Raw genomic sequence first — 19,129 nt, 5'->3', positions numbered from 1 at the left:
GCTACAATTCGAAAGTACTTGCCCAAAAGTAATCATTTGAAAAAAAAAATGTAAGTGATTCTTTGTTAATCGGCCAAACATGCGTTACCGTTTCTTGTACTAGTAATGTCCGCAGTTCAAATCAAATCAAATCAAATCAAACTTTATTTCAGGAATGCATACATTTACATGAATAAAATTCTACAGTACAGAGGAGGTCCCGAAGTTAGAAAACTGTCGGGGGGACCTCCGTTAGAGAATAAGTCAAGTGCGATAACAATGCAGCAAGCAGTGAAAAACACTTTGTACGAATTAAACAAAGAATGATTAAAATTTCATAACAACAAGGCAAGAAAAGTTCTGTGTAACAGCAAGTGGTATAGTGAGTAAAAGAAATACTAAAATTAGGAGTAAGGCACGACGGCAGAGTTTAGAAAACACGTTTTGTGATTAGGTACTCTTTAAACATTTTGCGAAACGAATAGAATGTGGGACATAACTTTATTTCAAGTGGTATGTTGTTCCATACGGATACACCTGTAAGCCCCGCCACGGTGGTCTAGTGGCTAAGGTACTCGGCTGCTGACCCGCAGGTCGCGGGACCAAATCCCGGCTGTGGCGGCTGCATTTCCGATGGAGGCGGAAATGTTGTAGGCCCGTGTGCTCAGATTTGGGTGCACGTTAAAGAACCCCAGGTGGTCAAAATTTCCGGAGCCCTCCACTACGGCGTCTCTCATAATCATATGGTGGTTTTGGGACGTTAAACCCCACAAATCAATCAATACACCTGTAAATTTAAGAGTTAGTTTTCCATAATTGCTACGCACTTTAGGGAGAAGGAAATTGTGACAGGCTAAAAACCTGGTGTTATTAGTATTGACAAGATGTTGTGTGGATAGCCCTGAAACACATAGACAATGATAAATGAGGCGGTACATCGATATAGCTAACTTTAGAATGAATAAAAGATTAATTGGAAGCACGGAAAAATAAATAAAGAGTGGCGTAGAAGGCGAGTAAAATGGAGCGAAGGCGATCAGACGTAGTGCCCGTTTCTGAAGATGTAGAAGGGGCTCCAGGTGACTGGCATATGTATTACCCCAGGATGAAATGCAATAGGAAAGATGGCTATGAATATATGCATAGTATAATGATAAAATAATGCGTGACTGAAAATAAGGGCGGTCTTTAATGAGAACATGAATGCCAAAAGAAGCTTTTTTTTTTAATACTGAGAGTACAAATGCTTGTCTAGTATTACGCCTAATAACTTCACGTGATCCGATACGGAAATAATATGGTTGTTAAGAGATACGGAAACTGGTGAGGGAAATGTGTTCTGTGCGGATGAAAACACCACAAATGTAGTTTTAGAGGGATTCATATAAAGATAATTGTGAACACACCATTGATAAATATTACAGAGATCGGAGTTTAAGCTACTTTCAAGTTCAGCAGTTGTTTTTTGGGATGTAAAAATAGTAGTGTCATCGGCGTAAAGAAGACAGTTAGTATGGTTAAGGGAACTAGGTAGGTCGTTAATAAAAAGTAGGAATAGAAGAGGGCCTAAGATTGAACCTTGAGGGACGCCCATGGTAACTGGCTTAGCAGATGACGCAATGTTATTGACATAAACTAGCTGTGAGCGATTTGTTAAGTAATTGCGAATGAACTGCAAAGCGGGACCCACAATTCCGAAAGATTCAAGTTTACACAGAAGGATCCGGTGGTTAATTGTGTCGAAAGCCCTCGTGAGGTCAATAAAAACTGCCCCAGTAAGTAATCCATCGTCTATGGCTTGTTTAATTCGGTCAGTAAAGCTGAGCAAGGCGAGCTCTGTCGAGTAGCCAGGTCGAAAACCAAATTGGTGGGGAGAGAGTAGGTTAAACTTAAGCAGATAGCACATCAAACGCAAGTAAAAAAGCTTTTCGATTATTTTGCTAAAGAAAGGAAGTACACAAATCGGACGGTAATTATTAGTTGTCAAACGATCGCCCTTTTTGAAAACAGGTGTTATCTTTCCTACCTTTAAAGCATCAGGAAATGCACCTGCTTTGAACAATTTGTTAATTATTTCAGCTAAAATAGGAGACAGTTCACGTGCCACGAGCTTTATCTTAGACGGGTGAATGGAATCTAAGCCTGGCCCTTTGGTTTTAAGAGATGACATGATTTGAAAGACTTCGTCTGCAGATGTAGGACGTAAGTAAAAAGACTGAGGTGAACGAGATAGAATGGGAAAATGAAGGTCAACTAGTGAATCGGGGGAATTTGATGCAAAAGTATCACTGAAGGCATTAGCGATATCGAGTGGCTCGGTAAGGGAACGTCCATCAACCGTTATTTTTGATAAGCATGTGGTCTCGCGGCTGTTCAAGAATTATTTTATTAACTGCCAGTTTTTCCTGGTATCATTACCGTTCTTATCTATTTGTTTTTCATAATACTCGCGTTTGGCCCTCTTGAGCAGCATTGAAAGTAGATTTGAATATCTTTTTAAGCGCGTTTTTAGAGAGCTGTTTGAAGGCTGAGATTTTAATTTTTTTCGCATGTTTTCCTTTTTAGATATGTTTAGATATGTTTTCCTTTTAGATATGTTTTTAGAGTTAGGAGCAATGCAAGCTCAAGGTCTGTGGTAACACTGTCAGTAGTGATTTTATTGAAAATTCTTTCCTGTTTAACAAGGAAACAACCAAATATAAAATAAAATCTTCATATCTTTAAGAAAACATCGTAAACAAGATGACAATGACGAAGAAGTTGACTTGAAGAAGATTGAGTCCTCCCGCTGGCTCTTGCCCTGTCGCACCACGCTCGTACTTTTACACAGTCGTGCTGTGTTCCTTTTCAATAAACTTGAAGAAAACGCTTGAACGCCTTCACGAGCACCAAATGTGGTTTGTCGTGTCTGAGCGCATGTGCAGCACCTCGCCCTTGGTATTCGAACTTATAGCTTATACACTCTGCACTTAACCCTTATTTCCTACGACACCAACGAGGAGTCGCTAATATTAACAATCAACCAAAAGTATGAAGTTTTAAAGTAATATTAGCTCCAGGTCGATTAGGCCAATTATTACAGATTAGCAGTCAAGGCATGGAGTGTGACCGCATCATTTAGAAAAAAAAAACTACACGAAGTGAAAAAAGCCTTTTTTGTGGTATCCACGTTAGATATAAAAAAAGTTCCCACGGTTGTATTAGACGCTGTAAAGCTTAAATCGAACGAGATCCAGATTCTTTATTTCAGCATGCATTTGAAACAAATGCTATAGAACAGGAGTTAGAAGCGGCTATCATAGCGGCTTGACAAAGGCCACAGCCCCTACAAAATTTGGCAGGAGACGACACACACACACACACACACACACACACACACACACACACACACACACACACACACACACACACAAAACTGCAGTGCATCGGTATACAGATTATCTATAAAAAAAGAAAACAAACAAACAAGCGAATAGAACGCTGACTTGTGTTTTGCAAATTTACCGCAGAACAAAATGTCTTTTTACATAGAAGACACGCTTTTTTTGCGGACAATACAGAACTTTTCCAAACACATTCATAAAAAAACCTGTAGCATAGTGACACCATACAGATTTCCTGGCACATAAGAGCATGCAAGATGACTTTAACAAACAACCGAAATAAAAGATGCACCATACCTAGGAAACAAGCAAGAACAAACAAACACTCATATGTCATGCAATTACTCACATATAACCGCACGGCTAAGTACTGCTTTAGCATCCGACGGGAAGGGATAATGTTTTCCCCCTCAAGATCGTTAAGCAAGTGATATACAGTACAGTAACCGGCCTTTTCCATGATCGGTTTGTGAAAAAGGGACAGACCAAGTTTCACGCTCTCAAACGTCATAATTGAGGTGATGTGGTTTGCTTAAGTTACGATGATTAATAAATCCAATGTGACCTCGCACACACAACACACTTTGGCCATCCAGCCTGGTTCAACGAGCGGGAAATTTGCAACGCCTTCTGTACCACCGCTGTCTAAGTGTGTTGTGTGAATTTTCACTTTTACGCGCTAACTTGATTGGCTGATCCAGAAGCAACCCCAGAGGCTGAGGGACGTGCGATATACTGGGGCTAAAACTTGAACTTTGACCTTTTGCGCTTGCAGCTTGTGCCTACTAGAGCGTTCTCGCATTCAGCGTCTGTCGAAAGGTAGCCGGCACGTGCGGCCGGAAATAGAACCCTCACCTCAACATAATTGAAGTTTTTGCGCACACACACAAGGACACAGAAGAAGGGAACACAAGGACTGCGCTGGTCCTTGTGTTCCCTTCTTCTGTGTCCTTGTGTGTGTGCGCAAAAACTTCAATTATGCAGCAGTACCAACTAGCCCGTCTTTCCGTATTATTGCTCACCTCAACCTTTGAGCTCAGCAATATAGCGCCACAGCAAGAGGTATATAGGCAGAAATTTTTTCTTTATTCTTGGGGGCGGGGGCACCTTGGTATTGATGTGGAGCCTGACAGACAGATGTGGTTCAGTGTCATTTTGGTTTATATATATCATGGCATAAATATTTTTTTTTTCGGGGGAAGGGGGAGGGGCTCAGGTTCGGTGTGCCACTTCCTGCCCCTGGCCACAGCTATGGCCGAGTCAGTTTTGGCATAGAACAACGGAATGATAGAAATAGAACAACGGCACAAACACGAGGTACCAAACGTGCATCAGCAGATCAATTGGAAATGTACTGGTTTGCACTCGTTGAGATCTTTCACACTGTCCATCTGATGGTTAAGTGACTGCTATGCGAAGCTTCAAACTATATACCCATTTACTGGAACGCTAGCTTTCTAGAAGTACCTCGTGAACACGTTAGCTCCCCTGCATAAACATGTTTTGTTTTTTTTACGGGCGAAGCTCTCTTTAGTCTAACCTTGCCATGCGTCACGCGTAACCGAGAGAAGAAGAGACGAGAAAAAAAAAGAAGGCAGTATCTCCTGAACAGTATATAGACAGCGTGGTCTCACAGAAGTATATACTAGCTACAGTTGGGTGAGAATATTCTAGATGGCGCTGTACCGCTGCTCACCGATTGGCTGCTGCGCGGGCTGTGCCTGAGTACGCGGAGAACGAGTGCCTTTCTCAGTCTCCTGGATAGTCGTCGTACGTGGCGGATCGTAGGCGGGGCATGGACGAAGCACAGCGGCGGGCGCGTTGAAACACTTGCGCTCGGCTTCCTTGGCTCGCGTCTCGTCAATGTTACCCGCGGGCCGCCTGGATTCTCGAACGCGATCGGACGCATGGATGCATGCACGGACGGACGGACACACGGACAGATGGATGGACGGACGCTTCGCCCCACTCATCATCATTCACTCCGTGGATATGCTGTGATTTTTTAATCGCGCACTAAAGCTCGCGACTTGACGATATCTCATACATATAGCATTCATATTTCATACGCACATTTCTCTGATGATGATATTTTCAAGCATGTTATGCCATTAGCTTTATCGTCCCAACGCGCGTTCGAAAAAGTACGTTTTCGAAACATCACGTGGTTCCAGAGATACGCGAATATCTTGGTCACTGCATATGGGTATGATCTACATGTGACGTCATTAGGAAGTACATGATGCACTCATCAAGATGGACATTAAGCCAAAATGTGGTAGTGTTGAGGGTTTTACGGGCCAAGACCACGATACGGTTAACTTTTGAGGCATATGCCGTAGCGGAGGGCTCCGGAAATTTCGACCATTGGTGTTCTTTGACGTGCACTGACATAGGACAGTGCACGGACTCAGGCTCGCAGCTAGGAATTGGTGCCCTTCCCCTTCCGAAATTTTCATGGAAGAGTGTGTTTTACCGAACGTAGTGGACGAGGAAAACAGCCGTTTTCCCGAAGCCTTCCGCAGCACTGGTTGTTGCTTCAATGACTAGCCTCAAGGGCACTACTCCTGCAAGGTACTTTTACACAAATGAATCGTTTTCCTCTTTTTTATTTTTTTAACCAAGCGTTCTGTTGGTCATGACATAATTAGGTGCGAGCAGCATATTTGATCAAGGTGGCTGGTGCCCTCAGTCTAAGATGCCGGGTACAAGACGTATATACATGGTAACATTACTAACTCTATCTTGCAGTTAGAAGCTTTTCAATAGAATTTATTTAAAGAACAGTAGTCCTCAGAATCAGCGTTCATTGAAGCGCTGTACGGTGCCCTCACATACTCATACCATGGTGTTTAGAGCGTTCGATAGCTAATAGTGATTGTATTCCTTGTTGCAGTTCATTAGGTACACTAGGTTTAGGAGAATAGGGTATGGTAAGGGGGTTTCAATACTGCTGTAGTTATTCGGCTGGTCGTCTCTGCTCTGCCTTGGTTGTGGAAGAGCATAGCCTACCACAACCCATGTCATGTGATATTTGGTGATTATATATGTTTCACTTCTGAATAAACAATCTTAGTTGAAAATCAGCGCCCGTTCTCGACATTTCTTCCTCCGTTTCCATCTTGCCTTTTCGACCAGCTTGATACTATGGATCTTATTGTGGTTTTTGGGACGTAAAACCCCACCACTTTCAATTTGCAACGTTGCGTTACCATTCCAGTCATTCCATATGTTTCCGAACGATTGTTACGGGAATGCATGGCATAAATACGGAAAACATACGAATCCCATAAAGATACATACGGAATCATTAATCGCACACGGGGCGTTTTGTTAAAGGAATCTACGCACATACCATTATACCCGCATGCTTACTCCGACAATCTGTAACCAATATATACTGTTTTTCTTTGCCGCCTTGCACCACGTACATTCCTCGACGGAGTCAAGGCGAATCCATAAAAGTGCACGCTCCTCCACCTAATTTTGAATTATTAGGTTTGCGTGACCATGAGTACTGCCCCGAAAAGCGCGGCACCATATGTTTATTTTTATTTTTAAGTGCTGCCTAGAAAAAAAAAAAGAATAAGTATATTCAATGCTTCTGCTGCCGAACAGCGGGGTTGCTGTGCTGGCGTCTGCGCGCAATACTCACGATGTGCAAGCTCCACTTCTAAAATAAGACGTCCACTGACGCGGCCAAGGCACGCCCTGACGCAACAGCCGCGCGGCTAACTAGCCCTATCGCTCGCTTTTGCTTTTCTTTTTTTCTCCTTTCATGGCGCCGCCGGCCGGGCGAATGCACGTACCCACCGCCGCCAACCATCTGGGCTCAACCCGGAGTCCTAAACAAGCAAGCACGCCTCGTGTCGGCGTCAGGGAAGCGTGCAAATAAGTCTCGCGTTTCGTGTGTCGGCTTGCCTTCGCTCGCCGCCAACTGACGACCGCTTATGGCAGTGAACAAAGTGAGCAGAACACGGGTCACGTGGGGCCCCGAGGGCGAGCGCGGCCGCGCTTCGATTATTTAATAGTGTGATTATTGCATAAGAAAACGAACGTCTGCGACAGGCAAGAATGGAAATAGACTGTGAGCGTGCTCGCAACTGCCACCGATAGGGTGCGCAACGTCAGCCTACTTTTTAGGAGGAAGGAGATAGAAAAATTGAAGTTGCAGGCAGGAAAATAGGTGAGACAAAAAGGGTAGCACCACAGGCCAAGGCTGAAGTAAATTCACTACAAGTAACGCAAAGCGCCAGTATATATAAAGTACCCACAAAATACTCGAGTATACTTCATAAAGCACCCACGTGCAGCTACATGAAGGATTGAAGCTGTTTCTGATTGAAGCTACATGAAGGATTGATATGATGTTTCTAAGGTGCTTCTCAGGAACCCACAGAATGCAGTGCTTCCTATGCAGTGATTAGCGAGAGTCATACGATACTCCGTTGTTGAGAGTGTATATATATATAGTTGCCCTGCCTTACAGGCGCGTTTAACATGGGACAGAATATTCACCATTACGGCTCTGTATCAAGACGGGTGAGGCTTTAATGAGATTTCTAGTGGTCAGCACCGTCGACTAGAGATCAACCCTTACGCGTCACGCCACGTGCAGACTTGTGCTACTGGAGCCCAGCGCAACGGCAGCGCTGTGGGCTCAGCGCCAATTGTACGGCGCAGCCAGGCGAGCCTCGTTATGAAAGTGGATTGCGTCAGCACGGGCGGCCGCACCGAGGTTCCAGGGCGCGATTTCAAAAACGAAAACCGTGCCCCGCCGCAGTGGTCTAGTGGCTAAGGTACTCGGCTGCTGACCCGCAGGTCGCGGGTTTGAATCCCGACTGTGGCGGCTGCATTTCCGATAGGCGGAAATGTAGGCCCGTGTGCTCAGATTTGGGTGCACGTTAAAGAACCCCAGGTGGTCGAAATTCCCGGAGCCCTCCACTACGGCGTCCCTCATAATCATATGGTGGTTTTGGGACGTTAAACTCCACATATCGAATCAGAACGAAAACCACACTGTTTATCTCTCTTCCCTTCGCTGGCTTTGTAGACTGGACGTAAATAGCGACGCGCGCTCAGGCTCCGACATGTATCTGAGTTACAAGCTTCTCGTGCAGCCCTTCGCCGTCGCGTTATCGATCGCGCAGTCAGCGGACGACACCTGTAGGCAGACGGAAGGAAGAGGGCCTGCCTCTTCCATCGGGACTATACCAGTGTATATGCTCAAGCAGTGCGGCGGTATATGGCACACCGTTGGGCACATGCGTCTGCGTCGAGCCTGTGGCGGTCGTTTGAGCCGCAGGTGCACGCACACCTTGCACAATGCGTTTTTTGGGGGGTATCTTGCTAAGTTGCTATAGAAACGCAAAATGTTGAGGACATCGTCGTTATTGTCAACCGTATACGTGGATCAATCAGATTCATAATGCGGAATTGATCAATAAATTGTTGAGTCATTCTGGTATACGTCTATAACAAATGAGTATAATTCTTGCTCCGTTAAGAAATGACTGCTATAATGGTAGGCTGCCCTGTCACACGCGAACTACTGCCGTCCCTGAGTAGGGCATTAGTGCTCATTGGTGGGCCAACATATATATAGTCACGGGAGTGCTTTTTTTTCTTTCTGAGTGCTACTCACACGCGTTCGTGTGTGCGTGTGCGTGCGTGCGTGCGTGCGTGCGTGCGTGCATGTGTGTGTGTGTGTGTGTGTGTGTGTGTGTGTGTGTGTGTGTGTGTGTGTGTGTGCGTGTGCGTGTGCGTGTGCGTGTGTGTGTGTGTGTGTGTGTGTGTGTGTGTGTGTGTGTGTGTGTGTGTGTGTGTGTGTGTGTGTGTGTGTGTGTGTGTGTGTGTGTGTGTGTGTGTGTGTGTGTGTGTGTGTGTGTGTGTGTGTGTGTGTGTGTGTGTGTGTGTGTGTGTGTGTGTGTGTGTGTGTGTGTGTGTGTGTGTGTGTGTGTGTGACTACTGGCAAATTGCGAGGCGCGATGTCATCAATTTTTAAGTCTGTCATCAGCAAGTTATGCACATAGTAGAGTACCAACGGGAAATGAAGCTTGGTGATAGTGTTCAGCAAGCAACTGTGGTTTTTTTTACCCCTGCAGTCTTAAGTTTCTAACATCCTTAATTTGGCTTTAGCATTCGACGTCTCATCGGGCATGCTAGGTTGTTCACGACTGTTGAAACTTTCCTAATAGACCACTTGTAGCAGAGCATGACGTTATAGGAAGGACCTTTCTAATTTATGTAACACGATTCATCGAGTTCACAGGCTAAAATTACAGTCTGTTGTGGAAGACGCGTGTGAAAATAGAAAAAGAAGTGAATTTACATGAAATGTTATTGCGGGCCACTTTGCCCTGTGAAAAAGGAGTGAAAATACTAGGGAGCCTTGACTGCGCATATGTCGGCAACACTGGTAAATCCATTATGTGATTACTTCGCATGCGTGCCGTAGCTGCGGGCGTTGCGTGGCTTCCCAGCCCTTGTCGACAGGAAAGCACCGACGAAGGACACTGTTGTCTACCTGTGGCGCCTAACGCGACGTTTATACGACGCAGACAACGAAACGCTTAATGAAATTTCTGCATGCTATACGGGGCTGCACGAGTGGTTGGTATGTGGGGTTTAACGTCCCAAAACCACCATATGATTATGAGAGACGCCGTAGTGGATGGCTCCGTAAATTTTGACCACCTGGGGTTCTTTACACCCAAATCTGAGCACACGAGCCTACAACACGAGTGGCTATGATAAGAGCGATGTACAATGTATGTAGTAAGCACTCACTCCTTACAGTCTCCTCTCCACCATTCATATATTCTCAAGATAGCTTGTCGCACAGCTTAGAAAAACAACCAGAATTAAAAGAGACAGCCCGAGCGCACCAAAATGGTTATTCGAAATTACCACATTTCCGGGAAATACAGAACCCATTGCAGCCCGTTCCCAAAGAAAGCAGTGATGATCGAAATTCACTGACAAAAGAAAGCGCAGAGCCATTTTGATCATTTAGAGTAACAGGCAGCGGACAGACTTCTTTCGGTCACTGGTCCCCTTTAAGCTCTTATCACTCTCACGAAGGCTGCTATGACGCCTCCAAGCGGCCCTCGTTCGGCCACTTCGCCTTGGAAGTTTGTCACAAACGAGCGCTTAACAAAATGCGCGCCTCCAAGTTCTAACCGCTACGTGAAATCGAGGCACCGAGCAGACGCGACAGAAGCCGGCGTAAAGAAGAAACAAGCATCAGAACACTCCTCGCGTGCGCCTAAGGGCTCTACATACGCCGCCTCTCCCCCTCAAAAGCGCCGTAGCCACGCCGACCAACATAACCTCCTCAGATCTGACACCGAACACCGAGCGAACTCCAGAAACATCGAGAAGAAAGGAGTGAGTCACTCCCTAGTTGCTTCGTGGGTCGCGGATAGTTCGGAAAGGATCCCGCCCATTCACCGTCTTCGGCTGTGCTGCGCGCTGACGAAACGCCTAGAAATTTCGGGAACCTGGTGGATAGTGCATATAAGTCAGCAGCGGAGGGAGTCGCAGGAGGAGATGAAGAGAGTTTGCCGCCGCTAGGTGGAGGCCTGTTCTACAGTGACCAAGCAGAGACGAAGAAGTGTGTTTTACACCTGCGGTTGAAGGCTTGTCTTACAAGCACGAGAAGAGTGTATGTTTACCACCCGTTGGGAAAGACGTTTTCTGCAGTCGCAGTACGTGGGTGGCCAACGTGTTACCGGTGAAGAAGTTTTGTTATTGAAGTGCGGACATTTGACGACGCGAGAGTTTCCTGGAAGAGAAACCTCGAACGTAGCTGGACGACAACTAGCGTTGGACTTTTGAGTGAGTGTTTCTTTGAAGAGAAGCATTTTGTTCCAAGAACTTTGGACTGCATACGTTTGACGCACATTGCAGTATACAAGTGCCTTGGTTAGTTCATGCATGAGAGTGCATTGTAGCGCGTGTTGTTGTTCGTGCCCGTTGTTTTGAGCGTATCTTGTACTCTTGTGTAGCCTGTTGTATTGAGTATCTTGTGATTGGTGACGTAGTTTATTGGAATAATACCGAGGGTGCATGCTTGTGGGTTGTTTGTTTTGCCGTATCTGAGAATATATTTTTGTTTAGTTATGAACTTTCGGCTCTGCCTCGTTCTTTGGATCACAGCCGGCGTTCGCTGGGGTGCCAAAGGGACCATTTCTAAATTGTCCGTGTTTTCGTGGTGCGTTTTTTTTTGGGGGGGGGGGGGGGGGGGCATACGTTCACCCTTAGAATAAGCCCGACGATTGCCTATCTAATTAACGAGACTAGTGGCACAGTTCTATTCATCTTCCTAGCAGCTTGGTTCTTCTGCGAATGATGAATGGTGCGAAAGAAGTACCGCCTATTGCACCTATAGCACTTCGATGTCTGCATGGATTGGACCACGTTTGAGACATTTGAAGCAAAAGAAGAACAAACGTCGTATGAATTGATTAGCGTCAGAACGTTGGACAACGTTTTGTCAGACACCAGACCCCCGCCAGCCACTTTCTCATATTAAAAAAAAAGGGGGGGGGGGTACAGGTTTGCGTTGTCTTCCGGAACAGCGGTTTTCATTCAGAGCGCTCGCGCTTTTTCAAGGGCAGCAAGGCAACGATGTCGCAGATTGCCAATCAGGCGACTCATCTGGATTGTCCAGCCCGAGGTGGCAACCCCTATTCTTGTGACAGCCGCGATCTCATTTTTACGATGGTAGAGCTCGAGGCAGCACTCGCTCTAGCGCTGCAGCCGTTCTACTTCTCCGGGACACCGAGCGTTGTGCAACCTCGGAGAATGGGTATGGAAAAAAATGTCGAGCCTTCACAACTTCTCAATGCACGATGGCAATGTCCCTGGCGACTGGAAAGTAAGCTGTTTGGTACCCCTCTTGAAGCAGGTTAAATCCCCACTCGAGCTCGCCTTCAATCGCCCAATAGCACCGGCCAGCTGTGCCGAAAAGGTCATGGAACGTATAATCCTTGGTCGCACGGAGTAATATATTGAGCAGTAGAAGATCTATTCGAACTATACGGCCGGTTTCCGACGTGACTGTTCTTTCATTGACAACGCAGTTGACCTCGTTTCACATGTTCAACACAAAAAGTTCCTTAAGAGCCTATCTGCAGCATTGTTTCTTGATGTCAATGGCGCATACGATAACGTTTTACACGAGGTCATTCGCGATTCTTTTGCGGCCGTTGGCCTTAGTGGCCGAGCTTTTTCGTGGATCGCAAGTTATCTGGCTGCAAGGTCATTCGTTGTGTCAAAAAACGATGGCCCAACTATACACGACCTTACGTCCAGGGGCGTCCCTCAAGGCGGAGTCCTCAGCCCGATGCTATTCAATCTCGCAATTGTTGGCCTAGCTGAATGCTTGCCGACTACCATCAAGACTTCAATATATGCAGATGACATTTGTGTCTGGACTTGGGCAGTCCCACGTCCTCAGATATGTGTGCGGTTTCTAAGAGCAGCAACTTTGACAGGGAGCTATCTGTGCAAACAAGGCCTGAGCATATCACCAGAAAAACGTGCACTAGGGGTCTTGACTCCAAAACCAATTAAACCTTATGCCATTTCAATCAACGGGCGGTCCATTGTTACGCCAGAACTCACAGGTTTCTTGGCGTAGTCATCGACAGAGACCTCTGTTGGAGCCCGCACGTGGCCTACATGAAGCAGCACTTGTCGACTGCGCCAGTTACGTTCCGTTTGGTTCTTTCCACTCGCCTCTCGCTTGTTGAGCGACATTTGCTGCTGCCGCCAAGGAAGCCGAAGACGAGAACTTTTCATCTGCTGGCACCTCGAGGAAACGACCGCTCCGACATCATCTGGAAGATCTCAGCTGTTCAAGTTCTTGGTAGAAGAGACGTAGAAGATGTCAATGGACGTGATGCTGGAACCCTGAAGAGCACTGTTTCTCGGTTTTCTGATTTATAGCCTGCCTGTGGTGAGCAATACTTGCAAAACAAATATTAGGGTTCTGCAGGCAGTCCAAGCGCAAGCACTCAGAGTGTGACTTTACTTACCCAGACGTGCATCAACAGACGCAACCATTGCGATTGCTCATGACCATCCAACGCAGACTTACATTACGGTCGAAGTCTTGAGAACGCACATCAGACATTCTGCACGTGCTTCCTGTCATCACCTTGCCACACTGCCTTCAGACAGACGCCAAACATCGTTCGCTAAAACTGTTGCCAAGTGATACGATAAACTTCCTTCGGGCTTCACCATGGAGTCTAAACCATCGATGCCCCCGTGGTGCCTTATTCGACCCACAGCTCACTTCCCGGCGCCAGGAATCCGAAAAAAAAAAAATCTGAGATGTCACCTGTGCTGAAGCAACTCTCTCTGCTGCTTTCTGCACGAGAGGTATGCAGATAGTGTACATATATATACTGGTGGTTCCACAAACTTTCGGCCTTCATCCGATGGACTGGTTGCACAAGGAAGCGCTATGACCATCAGCCTCCGGACTGACCAACCCACGACGTCGACAGCTGCGGAACTAGCTGTTGTGCATGCTGCCCTTTGTTTGAACAATCGGTAACCACCTCAACAGTGGTCGATCTTCACCGACTCCAAGACAGCCCTACAATCTGTGTTATCAGCACTGCGTCGCGGGCCATACGAACAGTTCGCATTTGAAATTTGGCATCTTATTCACACATCACATGAGAAAGGGCACCACGTGACGTTTCAGTGGCTTCCAAGTAACTGCGGCGTCATAGGGGACGAACATGCCGATAATGCCTTTCGGACTGCTCTTTTTTTTTCAAGTTTCAAGTTTCAAGATTATTTTCAGTTATCAGTACAGAAAAAATGGCAGCATATCCACGGAGTGAATGATGGATAGTGGGGCGAAGCATCCGTCCGTTTATTCGTTCTTGATTGATTTATATGTGTGGTTTAACGTCCCAAAACCACTATATTTTATGAGAGACGCCGTAGTGGAGGGCTCCGGAAATTTAGACCACCTGGGGTTCTTTAACGTGCACCCAAATATGAGCACACGGGCCTACAACATTTCCGCCTCCATCGGAAATGCAGCCGCCGCAGCCGGGATTCAAACCCGCGCCCTGCGGGTCAGCAGCCGAGTACCTTAGCCACTACACCACCGCGGAGGGGCGTTTATTCGTTCTTGCTTCCGTCCATCCATGCGTGCGTCCGTGTGGCCGCCCGTGCGTCCACCCGCCCGTCCGTGCGTCTGTTCGTGCGTCCGCACGTTCATCTGTGCGTCCGTTCCTGCTGTCGTCCATGCATCCGCTCCTGCGTCCGTCCATGCGCCCATCCGTCCGTGCAGCCATCCATGCGTCCGTACATGCATCTGTCTGTGTGTCCGTTCGTCCACCTATTCAACACTCCAAGTACCACCATCTCGCATCTTTTCATCATATATTCCTCATATAGAAGCACCGCCATCCAGCGGTCATTCCAAGGACTGAACGAAAGGAGGCACACGCACTTTATTACGGCTTGCGCTTCGTGTCTACTTCCCACCTTTACCACCTCAAGTTCATGGTATATACTAGTTCACTGTATTCATGGCACTGCGGCCCAACGCTCGCTGAACCTTTCTAAAACCTAGGAAGTTACGGCCAGAGAGTATAACGTAGCAACCCTTTCTTGTCTTTTGTGCGTTGTTGAGCAATAAAAAATTCGCAGCGTGTGCGTTAACTAAAAGCCGAATTCTCCTGTCTCTCATTCCCCCTTAGCAGCCATCGGCATGTACATTGAGCACAATCTTTTATTGTTCAACAACGCACAGAATAAATCTCTCTCCGGCACCACCTTGGAGGACAAAATGTTATACTTGTTACACACTACTACAACGACTACGAGGGACGAGCGGGTGCCGCTATAAGAAGCTTCGACCCTAAAAAGGAACAGCATACAAAGTATATATACAGGAGGAGGTCCGAAAGCACGAGGCTTCAGGGGGACCTCCTGTTCAAAATGGGATTACTTAATTAGCAGTAACAGTGAAAACAGAGAGACTAGTAAATTCATAAATCCAACACTAATTAAGAAACAAATAAAAAGAAGAGTGGAATAAACAATATAGGAGGATAAAAACGTCTAGTAGTTTATCAAATACGGATACAGTTGTTTTTAAATAAGCCAATCGTCGAAAGTTGTTAATCTGAGATGGCAATGAATTTCATAATATTAATGCTGAGAAATATGCAGTGGGGAGACCAAGATTAGTGCGGATAGTAGGTAGTAAAAAAATTCTATTTGAAGCGAATCTAGTATACGGTTAAAGTTAGACAAAGCATTAGGATAAAAGATGGTTGATGGGACTGGTGCAATGACTTGAACAGCATGATAATGAGGTGGTATTTAAATAAACTAACAGTAGAAAGTATCTCGAACTTGCGAAGTAATGATGATGCACTAGAATGTTATGAACTGAAAGTCTTTAGTCTAATGGCTTGGTTTTCAATGTGCTGAATAGGAGATAAGTGGGTGATGTATGTGTTTTCCTAAGTGGTGATGCAATAATTATCATGGCTATGAATAAAAGCATAATATAACTTGATTAGATTTGAAGTGGTAAAGTAGTTACGTGCTCTGAATAGAATCCGGACACCAAACGCTAGTTTTTTGCGTAAATGAGTAACATGGTTAGAGTATTTTAGGTTGCTGTCGAGAATGATTCCTAACAAAGAGCATTCAGTGTCAGGGTTAATGAGTGAGCCATTTAGTTTAATAGAAATTTGGGAAGGAAGAACTTTGTTGGTTGAGTGGAATATCATGAACTTAGTTTTCTTAGGTTCAATACTGAGGGAATTCGTGAGACACCAGCTTAAGATGTTATTTAGATCTTTTTGTAATTTTAGCGTTAAAAATTCAATTGATTTATCAGTGGGTAGTGTCATCGGCATAAAAAAAAAGGCTTGGAGTTAGTAACTGAAAGGGGAAGGTCATTCATGTAAATCAAAAATAAAGAGGGCCAAGAATGGACCCTTGAGGAACACCCTGATTACTAGCCAAAAATCCGATAAAGTAGAGCGAACATAAACAGCCTGCTATCTATTACAAAAATAACTGAGGATGCCATACCAGCACACATGAGGATGCCGTACCACTTTCAAGGCCTGACGCGGCCAGCAGCCTTCGAGGGCTTGTACAGGAGATAACGCTCTCTTTATAATGCCCACCAAGCGGTCAGATCAACCGGTCCACTCATCAACAGCGCCTGCGCGTTTTGACGTATCTCTATATGTCAAGTGGACTCCACAGGAGTGAGGCTACACTGCTTTATCGTTTATGGTTAGGTGTAGCATTTATGAAATCGGATTCTTTCCGCATTGGAATAGCTGACAATGCTCTCTTTGATGCCTGCAACTATGAGGAGACGATACGCCACGGGCTGTGTGACTTTCCTGTCTACAATGTGCAGAGACAATCACTGGCGTTCATTACAGCGCACCTTGACAATAGACAAATGTCTGTTGAATCTGTTCTAGCATGTCGTCGAACAAAGGACTGCTGTGGTTTTTGAAGAAGACGGACCTGGTCAAGCGGCTGTGAGAGCGATGTCATGTTCGACGTCAGATTATTGTACTCTTACTGACTAGGTGCTTGAGCACGTCCTGTGCTTTGTGTTTCTTTGCTCTCTTTCGTCTTCTTCTTTCCATCTCCCGCATCCCTTTCCCACGTCCATGGTAGCAAACCGGTTATCTTGGTATGGTTGACCTCCCTACCTTTCCTTTCCTTCCATTCTTTCATTGCCATCCTTAAACCCTTTGGCGCCGAGGAGATGGAACCATGTTGCATGCGTTGATTGCGCCTGCGCGTGGCGTGCTCAACTTACAGGGATGGACAATACTTTGTCTGCTGCGATGAGGTAACTGCTCATCCTATTTTAACGCAGTGCTCATGGTACAGCGTACGCCGACACATTTGCTCATAGTTGGGCTCAGTCAGTTGGACAACCAGCTTCTGCCGGAAGAGATGTTTCTGGACCGTTGACTGGATTCATCCATCACATGAGTAGGCTCTTTGCAAGGATTGCACTGATCAGTTGTATTGCACATGTAATGAACCAAATCTTACCCTCCCTCTGGTTGTTCTCTTCGCACTTCGCGTCGTGGTTATTTCTGTCTATAGACATGTGCTCTACCACGGAAGTGTAGAAGGATATGCACTGGGGCTACGAAGAATGCAAGGCCATATCCAGGTGCGGCCGCCGATACAACAGCGTTATGACAACGAGCTGTGATTGCCTTAGGATTATGAAGCAGCATGAATTTCGCAACGGCGATAATGTGCGTGTGCGAGTTTTTTACGCGCACGTACGAGTGACGTGATAGCTAGTTCAATTACCCTGATCTGTACTGCACAGCGTCATCGCTGAAAATGCAGCTGCCTGTCACGTCTAGATCACGGGGGTGAATCAGCTATTTTACATTATCCGAATGCGCTTTCGGATAAGCTGGAGCCTGTCGAGAGTGATCCTGTTTGCTTGCGCATTTACTGCTCAGATCTGGACGCTTAAATATTGTTGAGTGGTTATTTTCCAGCGAGCTTGAGAGCAATGTTTTGAGAATTGGCCATGTCATTGAGATTACATCGATACCGATAAGTCGCGGAACTTAAGCAAACCGCATTCACGCGACACCAACTCGTGGTGAGCGACGAAACAGGGCTTCCGCGCTGGACGTCAGTCGGTTTTGGAATTGTAGCATCTGGCACTCGTTACCCGGAAGTGCTATGCGCGAAAAACGGTAAAATGCTGGAATAGGATGTAGATCATTTGTGACGTACCAGTAGTCCCCCGCTCCCACTCAGTGAAGGTTACCCGGAGCGAGCAAATGACTAGTATTCATGCGCTTCAGAAGAAAAAAAAAGGCTTAATTGGAGACCTTTAATATATATATATATATATATATATATATATATATATATATATATATATATATATATATATATATATATATATATATATATATATATATATATATATCGCTATTTTCGGCACAAAGCTGCCTGTATGCTGGCAACACAGGGGATCCGTCGCCAAAGCCGTAGCGTGAAGGGGGCTTTGTTGCCAAAACGGCGACGGTGATCTCAGTCGCGTCACTCGTCACGTGGATTTACGCAAATATTGAGTTCACGCTTCAAAAATGCAGCAGTGTTTTCATCACCTACGTACACGTGGCAGGCCGAGTGATCGCCTTTAGCCAGATACGCGCGCAATGTACGGCAGAACTGCACAGGTTCAACAAGGTCGCTATGACTTAAGAGCTAGTTAAACGCGAAAGTTGGTTTTTCGTAAGCAGCGCTGTCGAAAGTAATTTTCACTGGTTGTCGTACCAACCTTCGCATAGTCGTCGCTGCCCGGAAATTTCCACGGCTTTTATAGCAAGAGACCTAATTTACTGCGATGAAACCCGTCCCTCGTAATAGTACGAATAAGAAGAAAATTAACAGAAACGAATATCAGACGACCAAGTGGTGGCGAAAACTGCTTTCTCCGCTCTTTTTTTGCTCGCTGGAGATGGCGTCCGAGTCTGGCATTTTTATTAAGTCGACGAGGCGCAAAGGCGCCTGGCGGAGCCTTACGTAAAAGCAGCGGGTGCCGCCGACGGTGAGAGCCGTTGTCAGCCCTGACGCGTCGCGCGCTGGGGGGGAGGCCAGCGAGCGCGAAGGCCGCCGCGATCCTGACCTACTTGGCAGCGTCTCAAGCCGCCGCTCGTTCGCGCTCGAGGTTCACCGACGCTGCGGCCTCGACTGGCGCG

The 19,129-nt window shown here is 46.1% G+C and overlaps 1 protein-coding gene and 1 long non-coding RNA gene across 2 annotated transcripts in view; both read right to left on the bottom strand.

Moving 5' to 3' along the window:
• The window catches only part of LOC142775313 (uncharacterized), a 59,070-nt gene extending 42,530 nt beyond the window's left edge, over positions 1 to 16,540 (bottom strand). The window contains exon 1 of the transcript XR_012886734.1: positions 16,449 to 16,540. The gene's annotated coding sequence lies outside the window, so the exon portion shown is untranslated. The remainder of the gene's footprint in view (positions 1 to 16,448) is intronic.
• LOC142776843 (uncharacterized) lies at positions 127 to 833 on the bottom strand. The gene is made up of 2 exons (XR_012887835.1): positions 767 to 833; positions 127 to 516 (listed from the first exon to the last, which is right to left on the bottom strand). It is a non-coding gene; the product is annotated as an uncharacterized LOC142776843 (long non-coding RNA).
• Positions 16,541 to 19,129: the final 2,589 nt, after the last annotated feature.

The sequence above is a fragment of the Rhipicephalus microplus genome, chromosome X, assembly GCF_043290135.1.
Source record: "Rhipicephalus microplus isolate Deutch F79 chromosome X, USDA_Rmic, whole genome shotgun sequence".
In the NCBI taxonomy this organism is placed as follows: domain Eukaryota; kingdom Metazoa; phylum Arthropoda; class Arachnida; order Ixodida; family Ixodidae; genus Rhipicephalus; species Rhipicephalus microplus.
The sequence above is the reverse complement of the archived record's forward strand: the minus strand, read 5'-3'. Positions and strand labels throughout refer to the sequence as shown.